This window comes from Puma concolor, chromosome E4, assembly GCF_028749965.1.
Source record: "Puma concolor isolate L17-30 chromosome E4, mPumCon1.1.hap2, whole genome shotgun sequence".
NCBI lineage: Eukaryota > Metazoa > Chordata > Mammalia > Carnivora > Felidae > Puma > Puma concolor.
The window spans coordinates 4,196,937-4,216,677 of record NC_141683.1 but is presented as its reverse complement, the minus strand read 5'-3'; the positions used below and the strand labels follow the sequence as shown (position 1 = coordinate 4,216,677).

The window sequence follows — 19,741 nt, the reverse complement described above, 5'->3', positions numbered from 1 at the left end:
TCTGTGGGTCCTGAGGACCAGATCTGTCCCCAGTTCTGCCAACAGCTGGAGACAGGAGTTTACGTGGGGGGGGGGGGGGGGGTGGAGGCCACGGTTACCCTGCCAGCATCTCGGACATCTTCCTACAGATACAGGAGCTATGATGTTAAACTCCCAGTTTCCAGCCCTGTGCCTCTAGTTCGGTGTCAGAGAAGACGACACGGATGCGTTAAGTGTTTCGTGTGCAATAGGCACCGTGTTCAACATGGTATGTCCTGTGTCCTTCAAAAGCTGGCATATCGATTCATTTCTTCGCTCATTTACCCAAGTGGTGGTTATTGAGGGCTGTATGACCCGTTGATGCTGTGAAGCTGGCTGTAAGAAGGCTGGGGCCATCCCATACTTTGTGACCAGGGGACCCCTTTAAACTCTTCGTAAAAATGAAGGAGGACCCAAGAGTCTTTGCTGGTACCACCTGACCGCAGTAGAAATTAAAACCAAAAGATTTCCAAAGTATGTTTTATTCACTTAAAAATAACAATCCCAATGACAGCACAAGTCACGTTGTTACCAAAAATAACTACAACCGGACAAAAAGAGTGACGCCCGTGTACGTTTTTGCTAATGTGTCCAGTGTCTGGTTTCATCCAAGAGACCCGGTTCTCCCGCACGTGACCTGACGCCCTATCGCATATCGCGTAGCCTCTGAAAAACTTCTCTCGGAAGAGAATGAGCGAAAAAGGTGAAGAAAGTCCGCTTCGACATGAGAATGGTTTTGACTGGACAGAGCCTCTGGAAGCACACCCGCATCTGCCTCCACCGACCACGCAGATTTTAGAATCAAGGTCAGAGCCAGAAGTGGGCGTGGCGGGGGGAGGAAGCATCACTCCTTGGGGGCAGTTAGCAAAGGACCTGAGGAGGCCGTCCCGGCCCCTCCTCTCTTCGAGCATTCCTTTGGTCCCTCGGAAGGGGCATCGGGGAGCACGCCTGCGCAGGAGAGTGGAGAAAAGAAATGGAGAGTTGGGGTCAGGAGGCTCATTACCCCTCAGTGCTCAGTTGTGGGTGAAAGGCTGGCTTTCCAAAACTTGTTTGCCTGTTGATTTCCCTCACTCCTGACCCCACCCAGCAAACCAGAGTCTTTGATGCTTCCTAGCACCAGCTGAAGCTTCAGACCGGTCCTTTGGACTGCCAGCATCCAACTGGAAGAGACCCTGGATGGATATTTTTGTAGTAGTTGGCTCTAAGCACACTGGAGTTCAGAGCCAGGAAGTGCGGTTTGAAAAAAAAAAAAATCTAATGAAAGAGAGTTTCATGTTTGCACGTTTCATGTCTATTCAACCGTGGGCCCTTCTCTGTCATGGGCCAAATTGGTATATGCATACGCATCCGTTTTGGGATTCTGTTCTGTTGTATGGATCTATTTTGGCTATTTTGTGCCAATTTTATGCTGTTTTAATTAGTATAGATTTATGAGGTATGTTGATATCTGCTAGATCAAGTAAAAAAAACCCCATTGTCATTTTTTTTCTGAAAGAGCCTCGTCTATTTTTGCACATTTCCTAAACATAAGCCCCATGAAAGCAGTGAGGTTGTTTATCATTTTGCTGGCTGCACCCCAGCAGCTTTAATAAAAGTGACATAGTGTAAGCACTCAATAAATATTTGTTGAATAAAGGAATGAGCTTCTACTTCTGGACTAATTTTAGAATTAGTTTGTCAGTATGCATGCAGCATCTTACTGGGAGTTTTATTGGGATCGCATTGAATTTGTAGATTGATCTGGGAAGAATTGACATCTTTGCATCCTTGAATCTTCCCATCAATGAAGGTGGCCCCATTTACACAGTGCTTCCTTTATGTTCTCCAGCAACGGGACATAATATTCTCCAGAAGGATCTCATGGAAAAATATCCACTTACTGTAATAACAAAATTGTCTGAGCACCTTACAAAAACAACAAAAATACACAACAGCTTTATTGGGATGGAATTCAGAATGTAAAATTCACCCTTTTAAAATATGCAATTCACCGGCTTTTACTAAAATCAGAGTTGTGCGCCTGTCAGCACTACCTAATTTCAGAACATTTTCATCACTGCCAAACACCCCCTGTGGCCATTAGCAGCCACTTTTTCATTTCTCCCCTCGCCCCAGCCACTCACCAACACGGATTGCCTTTCTATCTATGAAATTGCCTATTCTGCACATCTCAGATGAACGGGATCACACAATTGTGATTACCTTCTTCCATTTAGCACAATGTGATTAAGCTCCATCCATGTATGTAGCATGTGATCAATATTTCATTCCTTTTTATGGCCGAATAGTATTCTAATATATCGACATGCCATATTTATGTATCCATTCACCAGTTGATAGGAATTTGGGCTGTTTCTACTTCGTAACTCTTACAAATATAATGCTGCTGGGCACATCAGCCTATAAGTTTTTGTGTGGACACTTTTTCATTTCTTTTGGATATATGCCTCAAGACGGCATTGTTGCTGGATCCCATTTTGTAGAGGATGTTTGTATCTATATTCATCAGGAATATAGGTCTGTGGCTTTTCCTCTTGTTTTCTCGTGATGCCATTGTCTGGTTTTGGTATCAAGGTCGTACTGGCCTCATAGAATGAGTTGGAAATCATTTCCTCGTCTTTTATGCTGTGGAAGAGTATGTAAAGGATTGGTATTAATTCTTTAATGTTTTATAGATTTCATCAGCGAAGCTAATGGTGGTTCTGGGCTACTCTTTGTTTGTTACTGATGCAATCTCTGCTTCTTGTAAGTCTATTCAGATTTTCTATTCCCTCTTAAGTCAATTTTGCAACTTTCTGGGAAGTTGTCCATTCCATCTGGGTCACCTAACTTGTTGGCACACAGTTCATAGCCTTCCTCTATGATTTTTATTTCTGTAAGGTCACTGGTGATCTCTTCTCTTTAATTCTTGATTTTAGCATCTTGCATCATCTTTTTCTCTTGGTCTGTGTAACTAAAGGTTTATCAACTTTGTTGATCATTTTAAACAGTCAACTTTGGGTTTTGTTAATTTTTTAAATTCTGTTACCTGTATTTTTTATTTCCCCTCCAATCTTTTCATTTTTCCCCCATCTGTTTGCTTTGGATGTAGTGTCCTCTTCTTTTTCTAGGATTGTAAGGTGATTCTTGGATTAATGACTTGAGAACTTCTTTTTTAATACACACATGTACTTCTTTAAATTTCTCTCTAAGCACTGCTTTTGCCGTATTCCATAAGTTTGGGGATGTGTTTTCATTTTTACTCATCTTAAAGTGCTTTCTTTTTTATTTTTTGACACATTGGTAATTATTTAGAAGCGTGTTAATATCCACATAGGTGTGAATTTCCCAAATTTCCTTCTGTTGGTGATTTCTAATTCCACTGCTGTCAGGGAACATACTTTGTTTGATTTCAATACCCTTAAATTTATGGAGGCTTATTAATGGTCTCACGTACGGTCTATCCTGAAGAATGTTCCTTGTGGACTGGATGAGGATGTATATATGTTGATAGTTTGGGTGGAATGTTCTATGGATGTCTGCTGTAGCTGTTTCATAGTGTTGTTTTTGTCTACTGCCGTGTTGGTCTTATGCATGGTTGTTTTACCCATTATTGAATACAGAGTATTAAAGGCTCCAACTATTACCATGGAATTACCTATCTTTTCCTTCAAATCTGTCAGTTTTTGCTTCACGTGTTTTGGGGTTCTGGTAGGTGAATGTACAGTTGATAATTGTCATCTCTTCCTGATGCATTGAACTTTTATCACTTTTGTCTTACAGCAGTTTTGGTCTTCCAGTTAATTTTGTCTGATATTAATATAGCCATTCCAGATAGTTTTGGGTTGCTGCTTGCCAGGCATATCTCATTCCATCTTTTTAATTTCACCTTATTTGTGTCTTTGAATCTATGGCCTGTCTTTTGCAGACTTTGTATAGTTGGCTTAAAATTTCCTACTCCATTCTGCCAATCTCAGCCTCCTGATTGGATTATCTAATTTATTTCTATTTTTTTTGTACTTCCTGATCAAGGAGGAGCTACATCTCCCACTTACTGTTAGTTTTCTGCCTGCCATGTGTTTTTCCTTCCTCTGGCCCTCTATCCCTGCCTTCTTTTCTGTTAGATAGGTATTTTCTAGGGTACCATGGTTTTTCTTTCCCGGATTTTTTTTGAGTTGATTTCTTTTTTTTCAACTTTTTTTTTTTTTTATTTATTTTTGGGACAGAGAGAGACAGAGCATGAACGGGGGAGGGGCAGAGAGAGAGGGAGACACAGAATCGGAAACAGGCTCCAGGCTCTGAGCCATCAGCCCAGAGCCCGACGCGGGGCTCGAACTCACGGACCGCGAGATCATGACCTGGCTGAAGTCGGACGCTTAACCGACTGCGCCACCCAGGCGCCCCGTGTCCTTGTTATACATATTGCTTTTTTGTACATCGTTGTACACGTTTTCGTAATGAGTGCTTTATGCTGCTGTGTTTTAAGTCGGGAGGAGGAGAGAGTTGCAAACAAAATGTATCTGTATTGTCTTCTCTATTTGCTGATACGTGTGTAGTTTTGGGGTTTTCTGACTTTTGCTGGAATGTTCAAACGCAGTCATGAAATGACGTTTGTGGACTTCTGATAACTGCGCATAAGTAAAGGAAATTTCTTTTTAGTCTTAGCTCGATAAGAATGTTTATGATAAACCGGATGTTGGATTTACATCTGACGTTTTATGTTTCTCATCCTTTGAAATAATACATTTTGATTCTTTTACTGTGGACTCACCCTTGCATTCCTTGTTTAAACCCAGCTTGGACAACGATGCTGTTTTGTTTTGTTGTAACTATGGATGCTTTTTTAAAAATTTTATTTATTCTCATCTGTAGGTGACATTAGTGTTTAATTTTGTATTTTTAACTGCCTGTTTCTGGTTTGATACAAAGCTTTTGAGGCTAGTGGCCTCATGATTTGAGCTGAGGACATTCTCCTGTTTTTATAAAACCTGAAAGAATCTGCATGTCTGCTCTTAATTTTTTTTTTTAAGTTTATTTATTTTTGAGAGAGAGAGAGACAGAGCATAAATGGGGGGAGGGGCAGAGAGAGAGGGAGACACAGAATCTGAAGCAGGCTCCAGGCTCTGAGCCATCAGCCCCAGAGCCCGACGCGGGGCTCGAACTCACGGACCGCGAGATCGTGACCTGAGCTGAAGTCGGACGCTTAACCGACTGCGCCACCCAGGCGCCCCTACAAATTAGTATTTTTATTAGAATTGTACGTTTGGTCCGGGTGTTCAAATTAGTCTAAAGCTTCTTGTGCTGTTATCATTTTCACAGCTGTATTTGCATCCCTAGTTAGGTCCTTATTTCGTTTGTGACTTTATTTGGGTGATCCTTCCCTCATCTGCTCTCAGGGGTAACTACCAAAATTTTAATATCTTCAAGGCCTCCTTTTTATTGCTATTTTTACTTCAATCTTTAAGGCCCATCTAATTATTTAATTTGTCTCTGTCTTTGCCATTAATTCATATGTTACCAATGTAATGTTACTTGAACATTTTTTTCCCTTGTATTCGCTTTCTTTTTCTGCATTCTTGAATTAGACACTCCGTTTTAGGTTTTTCCAGGAAGCGGATTTACCTCGGGACCTCTTCATACACCACTCTGATTTTGCTGGTCTGCATTTTTATCTTTTAATTTCAAATGGTTTATAGTTTTCTTTAACATTTTTATTTCCTCTTTCATACTTCTTTTTTCCAAAGTATATTTTTATATTTGCAGCTGTAGGGATGGTGGTGGGAAGGGCCTAGCAAGGGGTGGGTAGCGAACTTCTGTGGTTGTTTTTTTTCAAACGTACTGCACGGTGTGTGAAAGCCGTGTGTTGAAGCTCAAGGAGACCTCTTTGCAGCAGACAGTGTGGTCAGATTTTTGTGAAAAATCGTGGGTACCTTAAAATAATTTAAAATCGGGTCCAAGGGTTTTTCTCACCTTTTGAAAACTTTGGTTATTTTCTCACATTTTGTCTGCCTTACCAGCGTTTTGAAAATGTTTAATGTCTCTTAAATGACTTTACGATGCCGGTTTCTCCTTGTATGTTTGTCAGTGTTTGCTTGATATATTTTGAAGCTTGGCTGTTAGGTCCGTTCCAGTGATGACGTCTACACATTTTTGGTGAAATCGTTCTTTTTTTTTTTTATTTTTATCAGAACTCCATTTGCCTTTTAGTGCCCTTTTTTCTCAATGAATTTTAGTCCACGTGATATTTATGTAATTATTACAGGAGGCTTATTCTTATTTTGGGTTTCCCTTGTATCATGTTTCTCCTTATTTCCCCCTTTTCTCCGCCTTTCCTCAGTTTTTAGATGGTCTGGGTTTTTTTTGTTTTTTTTTTGTTTTTTTAATTTTTTTTTTTCAACGTTTATTTATTTTTGGGACAGAGAGAGACAGAGCATGAACGGGGGAGGGGCAGAGAGAGAGGGAGACACAGAATCGGAAACAGGCTCCAGGCTCTGAGCCGTCAGCCCAGAGCCCGACGCGGGGCTCGAACTCACGGACCGCGAGATCGTGACCTGGCTGAAGTCGGACGCTTAACCGACTGCGCCACCCAGGCGCCCAGTAGATGGTCTGTTTTATATGCTCTATACTGGCTTGAAAGTTTTCCACTCGCTACCTCTTCAGCTAGCAATTAAAACATTTTTAATGTTTGGGAAATAGTGTACCTACAGTTTAAAAATTCAAGTATTACTAAAATATATATACATGTCCCCCCCCCCCACACACACACAAAAGGAAGTGATTCTCTACTCCACCCCTCCCTACCCTTTTCTTTTCCCTAGAGGCAACCTGTTTTTGGGGTCTTCAGAAAAACTGAACCAGTTGCGTGTGTATGTGTGTGTTTTATGTACACGTGTGTGTGAGGGAGAGAGGTGATGAAGGCTTACTTTTACCAAGTGGCTCACATGATAACGGAGGCTGGCAAATCCCAAGTCCACAACGTGGCTCAACAGGCTGGGGGCCCATGGCAGCGCGGGTCCTGCAGTTCAAGTGTGAGGCCATCTTCTGAATTCCCTCTTGCTCATGGTTGGTCAGCCTTGTGTCCTATCCATGCCTTCAACAGGCCCGCCCACATCATGGAGGAAATCTTCTCTACTGAAAGCCCACCAATTTAAATGTCAGTCTCCACTCAAAACACCGTCGCAGAAACATCCAGAATGCCGCCTGACCAAATGTCTGGGCACAGTGGTCCATCCGAGTTGACGCATAAAATCAACCATCACACTATTTTCAACAACTTTATCAGTTTCCGCCCTCATTTCCTAACTCGCTATAAACACGTATCTCTTGAACAAGAAGGCTAAACGTTTTTTGTTTTTGTTTTTGTTTTTGTTTTCTCTCTGTGGTCCGTAATATCAGTCATTTCTTAATTTCCCTTTTTCTTTTCATGGAGCCACTTGTCCAGGAGCCCTCTGCCTTTGTCCAGTTTTTCCCAGTTGCTCCTTAGCTGATTGGAGGGATATGACACTTCAGTTCCAACCTGGGGGTCCCCTTCCCTCTCTGCTCTTCTCGATTCACTGTCTCCTGGATTTTTCATCTTCAGTGTGTACACCTTCGTTTCCATGGCTTCCTGAGAAAGAGGGGAGAAGCAAATTTTGAGCTCTTGCATGTTGTAAAAAGTGTTAGTTTGCTCTCGCACTTGGTTGATGATTGGCTGGATTTAGAATTCTGGTCTGGGACACTGACAACTAGTGAGGGGAAGTCTCCTGAAAATGGAGTCTGGAGGCTTCTGCAGGGGTGCTGTCAGCCGTAGCACTCCTCATCACTGCAGACCCAGCAGGAAGAGAGGGACTTGACCCTACATGACTGGACCTTGCGTCCTATGGATATCACTCTACTACTCCAGGAGGCTACATCCCCCGGGGGAACAGCTCAGCCAGTGCAAAGCACCATACTTGGAACTCCCCCTTTCCTCCAATGGACTTCCAGTTGCTAACAGCCCTCCCCAATCCCCCCCTTTCCCCTTAAAAGGAAGGTGCCTCTCCTTTGTTCTCAGACTTGCGTAGGGTTGTGCTGCAGCCTGTTTGCCCCGGACTGCCATTCTTATTCCCATATAGACCCATCTTGTGCTGCTAAAATAATCAGCGATTTCTATTTTTAAGATTAGCGGGACTAGTTTTCCCTCAAAATGTTTACGCCACTATTTCATGGTTTTCTACTTTGTAGCGTAAAGTCCAGGGCCGTTTTGATCCTTGGTCCATTGCTTATTATTCTATCTGGCTTTTTATTTTGACGTTTGTAAGGTCGCCTTTTTAACATCGTTTTTAGAAACTTCGTGAAGATGTATTTTGCATGTGGCCATGATTGTTTTCATCGTGGGAGTCGTTTGGGCCGGAAGCTCATGTCCTTTTGCTTTTTGAAATTCTCTTTTTACTATGGCTTTGAAAATTTAACCCTTTCTACTTATGTTTGAAGTCTGTCTAGTCAACTATTCAACATCTTTTATCATCGATATTCATATGTTGGCCCCTGATTTTTCTCCTATTTGCCATCTGGTTCTGGTATTCAAGACATTTCCTCAAATTTCTCCCCCAACTCTGCCGTTTAATTTTTTATTTCAGGTAATGTATTTTTAATTTGTCAAAGCTCTTTCTGCTTCTCAGAACATGCCTTTTATACAGCAGCACTTTTATTTCACCAGTACGGCATCTTGTCACGTCCTTCTGAAAACGTTGAATATGTGTCTTTGGAAAGACTTTAATCTGCTCTCTGGGCCGTATCTGATTCTCCCATGTTCTTTTGTTACCTGTTTGTCAGGCGATGTCTGTTTTCATGTTATTCCCAAAGGCTTGGGGATCCTTGTCAGTCCATTTGTAATATGACTAGTTCACTAATGACTATCTGTTTGGAAAGTGTGTGTGTGTGTGTGTGTGTGTGTGTGTGTGTGTGTGTGTGTGTATGTGTGTGTGTGTGTGTGTGTATGAAGGGCTGGGATATCTTGAGTGGTGGGCTTTCCTTATGAGGGTGATAAAGCTGGGTGATGTGGTAAAGATGCTTTCTTTGGATTCTTACGCTAAGCTTACTTTTTCAACATAGGATGACACCGAACTTTCCATATCTTTTGGTCTTTGTTCATGAAATGCTAAGTTGCCCAGGGAATATCCTTCAGTTTCCTGATTGGGAGCTTGTAAGCCTTTTTCGTCAGTATCCTATAAGGTTTGCCTCTTCCTTACTTTTTAAAAAATTGCTATGGCACCCCCCCCCCCCCACACACACACACCTCATCTCTGTAAATGTCCCCAGAAAGTCACCCTCCAGCCTTCTGCACAGGCGGAGGAGAGGTTCTGGCTGCATAGCATTTCTTAAACATTTTCAGAGGTGTTTTACTAAACTAATCACACACTCTGAGGTTCAGAAAGGCTTGCTGCCTCCCTTTCCTGAACGCTTCTGCCTTCCGGCATTCTGGGTGAGAAATCGGCGTTTCTGTTGTTTGCTCTGCATCAGGCACCTTCTGCGGTCTATGTGCTAAGTCACACCGAAGACAGTAACAATGTATTAATCTGCGTTCCAGATTCCATAATTTGCCGCACACTCTTGCTGTCATCTGGCTGTTTCTATGGCTAAAGAGGCGAGCCTGTTCTGAACTGAAATTGAGTAGGGCTTTAGGGCAAAGCCACAAACTAATACGTATGTGAACTCTGTGTTTCAGTGCTGTTTAGCAGAATTCCTAAAACTTTGTTCTAAATTGTGACTAGTCTTAGCCAGTGTGTGGAGCTTCCCATGGAACAAGAGAGGGGAGTGTAATTTTCTTATAATTCTTTTATTAAAAAAAATGTTACCACGACAGGGAGGGCTGCCCTTTCTGGGCCACGACCCCCCTGTTTCCTTCTCCCACTCCCAGCATTTCCCACTGTTATTGTCTTCCACCTCTGGTACTTTCTTGACTGGGCTGACCTTCCAACGCCCGTGGCCTCCAAGGGGCCTTCTCGGTTGAATCACACTTGTTCTGAGTCTCTAGGTCATGCCGCATAGTTTGTAGTCCACTAAAAACTCCATTTCATCCATTTTCATCGTCTGGCTGAATGCTCCTGCTTTAGAATTGTTGTCCCTTCCAGGGTTTGGTAGGGGTGCGGCTGGAGAGTGCGCAAGAGAGAAATGCTCGCTGCGCTCACTGTGCTACAGTGAACATCAGAGAAACACGGGTTCCATTTTCCTCTTTACCATTTTCTGAAGTTTTTTCAGCGAGTGAGTATTGCTTTTAGAAACAGAAGAATGCCCACTAACATGCCACTGTTTGACCAGAAAAGAAGACAAAAATGGGTGGCATCCTTCTCAGATGATTTGCCTACCATCCTGGCCAGTGTGGTGGGGCTCACACATGTAACGCCCCCTTATGGAACCCAGGTGTCCCTGGGTTTCCCTAACTTTAGAGGCCGCCCCAGGAGCACATGGCAGCCTGACGTTGCTTTGGGTCTTTACTAGAATCTGCTGTTTCGTTGCACTTTGCTCTTTAGTCTTTGCAAAGTCGATGGCTGAAAATCTCGTATGCCATTTTGGGGGGCGACCCTGAGTTCGTAGTTGAACAGCGATCCACGATAGCATGCATTATTGTCTCCAACCAGGCTGACAGCATCAGAACCTGCATAAAGCAAGCCGTTGGGTTTTTGACAAATATTCAGATACACATTTCGAAATACAGTTAATCATTCTGTGACTTAGCCCAAAATAGCTTTGCACGGTAAAATTCAGTAGAGGTATATGTTATGTTTATTACTGCAAACGTAAAATGCAAGAACAGTTGATGACTGAGAGCTATTAATTTCGGGGGCAAATTTAAGAGTTTTAAATAGGAAAATAAGTCCCCGTTTCATAAATATTAAGAGTGTGTTGGGTTTCAGTTTTAGAAAGAATGTCATATCCTGTAAAGCCAATGCATACTTATAAATTTGAATATACAAAGCAGAATAATGGAAATTAGATACCACAGTTCTAATCTTTGTAAAATTGTCTGGTGTCCTGTATTTATACTTTCATTTTATTTATTTTTTTAGTAATAGATTTTTTTCCCCAAATTTTTATTTAAATCCTAGTTAGTTAACGTATAGTGTCATATTGGTTCCAGGAATAGAATTCAGTGATTCATCACTTACATACAACACCCAGTGCTCATCACAACAAATGCCCTCCGTAATACCCATCACCCATCTAGCCCATCTCCCACCCACCTCCCTCTGTCGACCCTCAGTTTTTTCTCTATCGTTAAGAGTCTCTTGTGGTTGGCTTCCCTCTCTTTTTTTTCCCTTCCCCTATTTCATCTGTTTTGTTTTGTAAATTCCACACATGAGTGAAATCATATGGCATTTGTCTTTCTCCGACTTATTTCGCTTAGCAAGATACGCTCTGGTTCCATCCATGTCATTGTAAATGGAAAGATTCATTCTTTTTCATGGGTCAGTAATATTCCATCTACATATATCACATCTTCTTCATTAACCGGTTGATGGACATTTGGGCTCTCTCCATAGTTCAGCTGTTGTTGACAATGCTGCTATAAACATTGGGGTTCTTGTGTCAATACCTGGTAGTGAAACTGCTGGGTCATAGGGTAGTTCTGTTTTTAACTTTCTGAGGAAACTCTATACTGTTCTCTAGAGTGGCTACAACCAGTTTGCATTCCCACCAACAGTGCAAGAGGGTTCGCCTTTCTCTGCGTGCTCACCAACACCTGTTGTTTCTTGTGTTACTAATTTTAGCCATTCTGACAGGTGGTATGTGGTAGTTCATTGCGGTTTTGATTTGTATTTCCCTGAAGATGAGTGGTGTGGAGCATCTTTTCGCGTGTCTTTGGCCATCTGGATGTTTTCCTCGGAAAGATGTCTATTCCCGTCTTCTGCCCATTTCTTCACCGGATTATTTGTGTTTTTGGCTGTTGTGTTTGATAAGTTCTTTATAGACTTTGCATACTAACCCTTTATCTGCTATGTCGTTTGCAGATGCCTTCTTCCGTTCAGTAGGCTGCCTTTTTGTTTATTGTCTCCTTCACGGTGCAGAAGTTTTTCATCTTGATGAGGTCCCAATAGTTCATGTTTGCTCTTGTTTCCATGCCTGGTTTCTTTGATCTGTTCTGCTGTCTTTTTTATTTCTATGTCATGGATTTCTGTTTTAATCATTATTTTCTGTTTGGGGCTGTATTTGCTCTTCTTTTTCCAGCTCCTTTAGATGTAAGGTTAGGTTGTGCATCTGGGAATTCCTTCCTTCTTTAGGAAGGCCTGGGTTGCTATAGTTTTCCCTCTTATGACCACCTTTGCTGTATCCCAGAGGTTTGGGACTGTCGTGTTTTCATTCTCATTGGTTTCATGTGCTTTTTAATTTCCTCCTTATTATTGGTTAACCCATTCATTCTTTATTAGGATGTTCTTTAATCTCCAAGTATTCGTGATATTTCCAAATTTTTTCTTGTGGTTGATTTCAAGCTTCATAGCATTTTGGTCTAAAAACGTGCATGGTAGGATCTGGATCTTTTTGTACTTGTTGAGGGCTGATTTGTGTCCCAGTATGTGATCTATTCTGGAGAAAGTTCCATGTGTACTCAAGGAGAATGTGTATTCTGCTTTAGGATGAAATGTTCTGAATATCTTTTAATTCCATCTGGTCCAGAGGGTCATTCAAAGCCTTTGTTTCCTTGTTGATTTTCTGCTTAGATGATCTCTCCATTGTTGTGAATGGGGTGTTAAAGTCCCCTACTATTATTGTTTTCTTATTCATGAGTTTCTTTAAGGTTGTGATTAATTGATTTATATACTTGGGTGTCTTTAAGTTGGGGGCATAAATATTTACAATTGTTTGATCTTCTTGATGGATAGACCCCTTAATTATGATATAATACCCTTCTTCATATCTTGTTACAGTCTTTGGTTTAAAATCTAGTTTGTTAGGGGCGCCTGGGTGGCGCAGTCGGTTAAGCGTCCGACTTCAGCCAGGTCACGATCTCGCAGTCCGTGAGTTCGAGCCCCGCGTCAGGTTCTGGGCTGATGGCTCAGAGCCTGGAGCCTGTTTCCGATTCTGTGTCTCTCTCTCTCTCTGCCCCTCCCCCGTTCATGCTCTGTCTCTCTCTGTCCCAAAAATAAATAAACGTTGAAAAAAAAAATTAAAAAAAAAAAAATCTAGTTTGTCGGGGCGCCTGGGTGGCGCAGTCAGTTAAGCGTCCGACTTCAGCCAGGTCACTATCTCGCGGTCCGGGAGTTCAAGCCCCGCGTCGGGCTCTGGGCGGATGGCTTGGAGCCTGGAGCCTGTTTCCGATTCGGTGTCTCCCTCTCTCTCTGCCCCTCCCCCGTTCACGCTCTGTCTCTCTCTGTCCCAAAAATAAATAAACGTTGAAAAAAAAAATTAAAAAAAAATAAAATAAAATCTAGTTTGTCTGATATAATAAGTATGGCTACTCAGGCTTTCTTTTGACTTGTATTATCATGGCAGATGGTTCTCCATCTCCTCACTTTTGGTCTGCAGGTGTCTTTAGGTCTAAAATGAGTCTCTTGTAGGCTACATATAGCTGGGTCTTGTTTTTTTTTATCCATTCTGATACTTCCTGTCTTTTGATTGGAGCATTTAGTCCATTTACGTTCCAAGTAACTATTGAAAGATGAATTTAGTGCCAATGTGTTACCTGCAAAGTTGGCGTTTCTGTTGACGTTCTCTGTTCCTTTCTCATCTTTGTTGCTTTTGCTCTTTTTCCCCCCAAATAATCCCCTTTAATATTTCTTATAAGGCTGATTTAGTGGTCACGGACTCCTTCAGTTTTTGTTTAGGAAACTCTTTATCCTTCTATCCTAAATGACAGCCTTTCTGGATGAAGAATTATTGGCTGCATATTTTGCCATTCAGTATGTTGAATATATCCTGCCACTCCTTTCTGATCTGCCAAGTTTCTGTGGACAGATCTGCTATGAACCTGATCTGTCTTCCTTGTTGGTTAAGGACTTTTTCCCCCTTGCTTCTCTCAGGATTTTTTCCTTGTCTGGTATTTTGTGAATCTGACTGTGATATGTCTTGGTGATGACCAGCTTTTGTTGAATTTAATGAGAGTTCTCTGTACTTCTTGGATCTCAATGTCTGTGTCCTTCCCCAGATTAGGGGAGTTTTGAGCTATAATTTGCTCAGATCAACCTTCTTCCCCTTTTTCAATCTCTCTCCATCTTCTGGGACTCCTCTAATACACATGTTATTATGCATTAAGGAGTTACTGAGTTCCCTAAGTCTGTCATCGTGATCCGCTATCTTTGTTTCCCTCTTCTTTTTGGCTTCATTATTTTCCATAATTTTACCTTCAGTGTCACTAATTTGTTCTTCTGCTTCATCCACTCTCATTGCTGTGGTGAGGTTTGCATCTCAGCTATCACGTGTTTATTTTTGGCCTGACTAGATTTTAGTTCTTTTATCTCTGCCATAAGGGATTCTCTAGTGTCCTCTGTGCTTTTTTTTCCAAGCCCTGCTAGTATCCTTATAATCATTGTTTTAAATTCTAGTTCACACACCTTAGTTATGTCCGTATTGGCTTAATCCCTGGCTGTTACTTCATCCTGTTCTTCTTGAGGGGTGAATGCCTCCATCTTCTCATTTTGTCCAGAAAAAAAAAGATAATAAGACAAAAACCACTAGGTCAGAGGTGTGTTTTGGTCTGCTTATTAAAAGCTAGATCCAAATATATATATATGAATTTTTTAAAAAGAATAAAAAATAAAATTAAAAATAAAAAGGAAGCTAGATCCTATTTCCCCTAGAGCGGAAGCTTTGCAGCACTCTACGATCAGTCGACCTGGTGCATGAGACGGGTTTGTGCCGGTCTTCTGGGGGAGGGGGCTGTTGTGCCGATTCTAAGGTGGTGTTGCTCTCGTACAGATGCACCTGCAGGGCACAGGGGTGTGGAGCTTGGTGTAAATGGCTCCGGTCTCCACTTGGTGGTGCTGTTTTACTCACTGAGGTTGGTCAGTGCTGATGGGTTGGAGGAGGGCAAAATGGCATTTCCCCACTCTCTTATCCCTGAAGGGTCTGTGCCTGCCACTCTTTAGGAAGCCCTCACGGATGGGAAAGACTCACCCCTCTTGTGTCCGCGGCTTCTGTCGGATCCCTGCCTTCACCCCGCCTGCGTCCATGCTCTTTTCCTGCCGGGTGGCACCGTCTTTTATCTCAGGCACATGGCAAGGTCTCAAAACTCCCAAGTTTAAGGGACTTGTGGCACACGGACCTGCACTGATACTCTGGAGGGAGGGTCTCACTGTGCTTTTCTGTTCGCCGGTCTGTCCCAGGAAAGTGGTCGTGTGACCGTGAAGCAGTTCAGAGTTTACGGTAAAACTCAGCCGAAAGCTGGCACCATGGCTGCCTGCAATCCGCCAGCATGCCCCTTCCTATGCTTGAGAACGGTGCAGCCCGTCCGCGCTGCCACTTTTGTCCCCGGGGAGGGCTTGCCACCGCGCCCCAGTGCACTCCGAACAGGGCAACTGTTTCTCCCCACGTGACCCAGGGGATCCTCAGACCACCTGCCCACTCCCAGGTCACCACCCACCTTCCCCACGGCAGCACCCTTGCCAAGCCAGGTATGACCCCGGCGACGATGGACTTCTGAAACCTGAGAGTTTATGTTCTGCTGGGGATAGTAACTTGTGGTGGTCTCTGTAAGCAGGGCATCCCCCCCACCCCCCGCCCTGCAGCGCCCACAGTGCGTATCTCCCCCCAGATCAACTCTCTGCACCTCCTGCCTTCCACGAGATGGTCACTTTTCCACTTCTAGGCGTACAGTTTTGTTCTGTCCTCACGTTGATTCCTTAGGCGTTCAGAATGATTCTGATGAAATTTATTTATTTATTTTTTTAACGTTCATTTATTTTTGAGACAGAGAGAGACAGAGCATGAGCAGGGGAGGGGCAGAGAGAGGAGGAGACACAGAATCTGAAGCAGGCTCCGGGCTCCCAGCTGTCAGCCCAGAGCCCGACGCGGGGCTCGAACCCACGAGCCGCGAGATCATGACCTGAGCCGGAGTCGGCCGCCCAACCGACTGAGCCACCCAGGCGCCCCTGATTCTGATGAAATTTAAAGTGGGGTTTGTGAGGAAACGGCTAAGAGAGAATCCTTGAGGCATTTTGGGGGCCAAAAGGTGGTCTTATCATAGCAGGGGGACAGGACCCGTGGGCAGAAATGGCTGCGCTGGGATTGGGAAGAGTGAACCCGATTATATACTTTGAAGTTTGTGGAGGGAGAGGGCATAGAGAAAAAGTCGGTTTCCAAGGAATCTCTGGATGCTGAGACCGAGGTCTTACAGGACCCTGAGGATTTAGCTATTGTCAAGACAAGGTTGCTTTTAGTTTTTAATGACATGGAAACATCAAGGCATTAAGGCAGCCAGAAACTTCTTGAGGGATGGTAGGCACTGCAGGTCTCTGGAAACTATCAGTGGGCTGCAAGTCTTAAGGAGATATAATTTAAACTACATTCTTCCTGCCTTTGTTTCCCTCATCAGTTTGATATTTATCTAGTTGTGTTTGAGGGAGGAGGCAAGCTTAGGGTCCCCCTATTCCTCCGCCATCTTACCGCCTCTCCTCATGAACCTTATACTTTTAAATAAAACAACAGTGAAGCACAGTATTTTTAGCTTTTTTAATTCTATTTAAGTCCTGAATTTGCAGTATGATTTTAATTTTGCCTCCAAAATCATATATGGAAGATAAACTATTTTTAATCCATATCTAATGAAGAATGTGAATAGAAGAAAGTGTTAGACAAAAAACTAAGGTATTTCCCTCAAGATCTTTTTTTTGCTTCTCTGCCAATCTCTGTCTCTCATGTGAGAAGTGAATACCCACCTGGCATCCCACACGTGTGACGGCCGAAGCCACCCAGCAGCTGCGTAAGCGTCCCTCCTTTGAAATGTCCAGTATTTAAATATGAACACCGAATAGTTAATAATAAAATTCCAGCGTTGTTAACGTTTTCAAGCAGGATTTTACTTTCAGTAGCCCAGAAACATAGTCTAATGGTATTGGACTTCAGCATTAACTTCAGTTGAGTATTTTAGCTTTCACCTGTTGGGTATTTGATCAAAATGTGTTGGAGCTGCACCTCTGTTCATTGACATTATTTGAATAAAATGAATTAGAACCGACTGAATGAAAAACATCAATTCGTGGTAAGTAGTAAGGGTAAATACTGGTCTGTGAATTTTCTGATTCCATTTGTAGATGTATGCAGCCACGCTGGGTTATGTTACAACAAGCATTTCTGATTGAGGGTCGTGGTGAAGACTTTGAAATCCCTTGAACCGGGGTGCCTGGCAGAGCACAGAAGAATAGGCAGTAAATTCTGGAATTGCGAACAAAAGTTAGTGACGCCCAGTTTGGGGATTTATTTATTTGTTTTTTGTAAGGGACTGCACGTGTGCGACCTGCACAGTTAATGAGAAATACAGTAGCATTAGAAGTTAAGCATATGTGGGAGGAAGGTAGGAATCAAAAGTGAGATCACGGTGCCCGGGTGGCTCCGTCGGTTGAGCATCCAGCTTTTGATTTCGGCTCAGGTCGTGATCCCAGGGTCATGGGATCAAGTCCTGCGTCGGGCTCCGCACTGAGCGAGGAGCCTGCTCAAGATTCTCTCGCGCCCTCTGCCCCTTGCTCCCCTCTAAAAATTTTTTTTTCAATAGTGAAGTAATATAAAATGGGCAGGAAAAATTGGAGAGGTAAGAACATAGGGATCGTGTTAGCTAATAATAGGGATAATGATGATAATATGCCAGATTTCTCCACATTCCTGGTGGTTAGCACAGCAGTTTCTCCTGTGTTTTTTCTAGTGTAGTTGATTCTTACAACAGCCTAATGGGAAGGACGGAGCGGGCATTGATAGCCCCATGTTGTAGATAAGGAAAGATTCAGTGACTTCCTTACAGATCCACAGCTGGGAAGGAGTACACGTGTGTCTTCATTTCAAATGCCTTATGATTTTGTGCTCTTAGGAACAGAAGAGACCAGTTGAGAAGTGAAGGGTGGCACCCAGGTGTCTGAGGAAACCGAGTACGACACGTGCTCTCCGGCTCTTGGTGCTCCCCGAGGCACTGTTTCGGATTCGTGCCTGCTGTGTGCCTGGAGGACCATCCAGAAGCGAACTTGCTCTCCTCATTGTCCAGGGTGTCCGAGGAAAGAGACAAGCCAGGCGTAGAAATAAGAGGGGTGGCAGGAGGGAGGAAGAGCGGCTTCTGAATCTCGGAGGCGGGGGCTGCCTTGGGTGGGCGAGCTTGAACTCTGAGTTCGGTAGATGCAGTTGGAAGTTCATGGCGATGATTTTGCTGTTTTCTGACTCTAATAGAAATTTTAAAGAATTGTCTGTGTTTCATCGTTTACAAAGGACTTTCACACTTAAGTATCTCATGTGTTCATCACAGGAAACTTTGGGTATGTTTTATAGATGAGGAAACTGAGGCTTAGTGAGGCTAAATAATTCATTCACATGTGGCTTGTAAGACGTTCAAAGGACTCAAAACGGAGCCTTTCTCTTGCAGTGTCTGTGTTCCATCCCCTTCACTCAGCTGACCTCCCAAAACCACTGCCTAGTGTTTACGTGGCTAAGTTGGCAGTTATAGATTATCTGCTGAGGAGGTTGAACAGATAGGGCAGCATTTTTGAAGCCCGTCTGAAATAACATCTTTTTATTCACTTAGTAAAACTGACTTTTGGCAAATGCAGGGTACTTTTATTTTTGGGTTCTCTTGGATTTCACCATAAATTTCTAAAAAAAAAAAAAAAAAAAAAAACACCCAAAAGCCCATAGTTTGAATCTGTGTAAGAATGGACCATAATGAGCTTTTTATGAAATATCTGGATAGAGCCCTATTTTTTTTTTTTAATTTTTTTTTCAACGTTTTTATTTATTTTTGGGACAGAGAGAGACAGAGCATGAACGGGGGAGGGGCAGAGAGAGAGGGAGACACAGAATCGGAAACAGGCTCCAGGCTCTGAGCCATCAGCCCAGAGCCCGACGCGGGGCTCGAACTCACGGACCGCGAGATCGTGACCTGGCTGAAGTCGGACGCTTAACCGACTGCGCCACCCAGGCGCCCCAGCCCTATTTTTTTTTAAATTAACATAAAGGAGAACACAGTCTGTGAAAACCACATCGCTTGGTACAAGTGAGCCGTGATACGAGCAGGTGGAGCTGAGCGCCTGGGTGCTGCGTCGCTCACACCTTCGTGCGTGAAGACGCCCAGGGGGGAGCTCCCCGCAGTGATGTGTGAATGCACAGCAGTGGGGTGGGAGGGAGTAGTTGGAGCGATTTCATCAGAAGGTCCGTAGGAGAGAGGCTTTGGTTTGGGGTTTCGAAATGAGGAGAGCGCCCTGCCGAGTGGCAGTGAGGGATTTCCAGTTAGCAGTAGACTGGCCTGAGGATGGGAAAGGGGAGGCCACCGGTCATTGGGTGTGGTTGGGTGGAGGGCTGTATGGGGTGGAGGACAGGCTGAGGGCAGGGGTGCTGGAAGTGGAGGTGACCAGTGGATGGTGTCCCATTAATTCGGGGCCTAGATGGTCTTAAGTGGTAGTAGGGTGGGTGGAGTGTCTTTGGTTGCTCCTAAGTTATCAGATGGCTACATTGTCCTTACCATGCACAACCGCCCAACCCTCTCCTACTCGCCCCTGCTGTAGACTCTCTCCTTTACTCCCCTGCACTTATTACTTCTTCCACTCCACAAAAGCCTCTCCCGAGGCAAGCCCCTCTCTCCTTGATGGGTGAATCACTC

General features: G+C 43.5%; 1 long non-coding RNA gene across 1 annotated transcript in view; it reads left to right on the top strand.

The window, feature by feature from the left end:
- The window catches only part of LOC147572254 (uncharacterized), a 171,499-nt gene that overhangs the window by 61,182 nt on the left and 90,576 nt on the right, over positions 1–19,741 (top strand). The window lies entirely within an intron of this gene.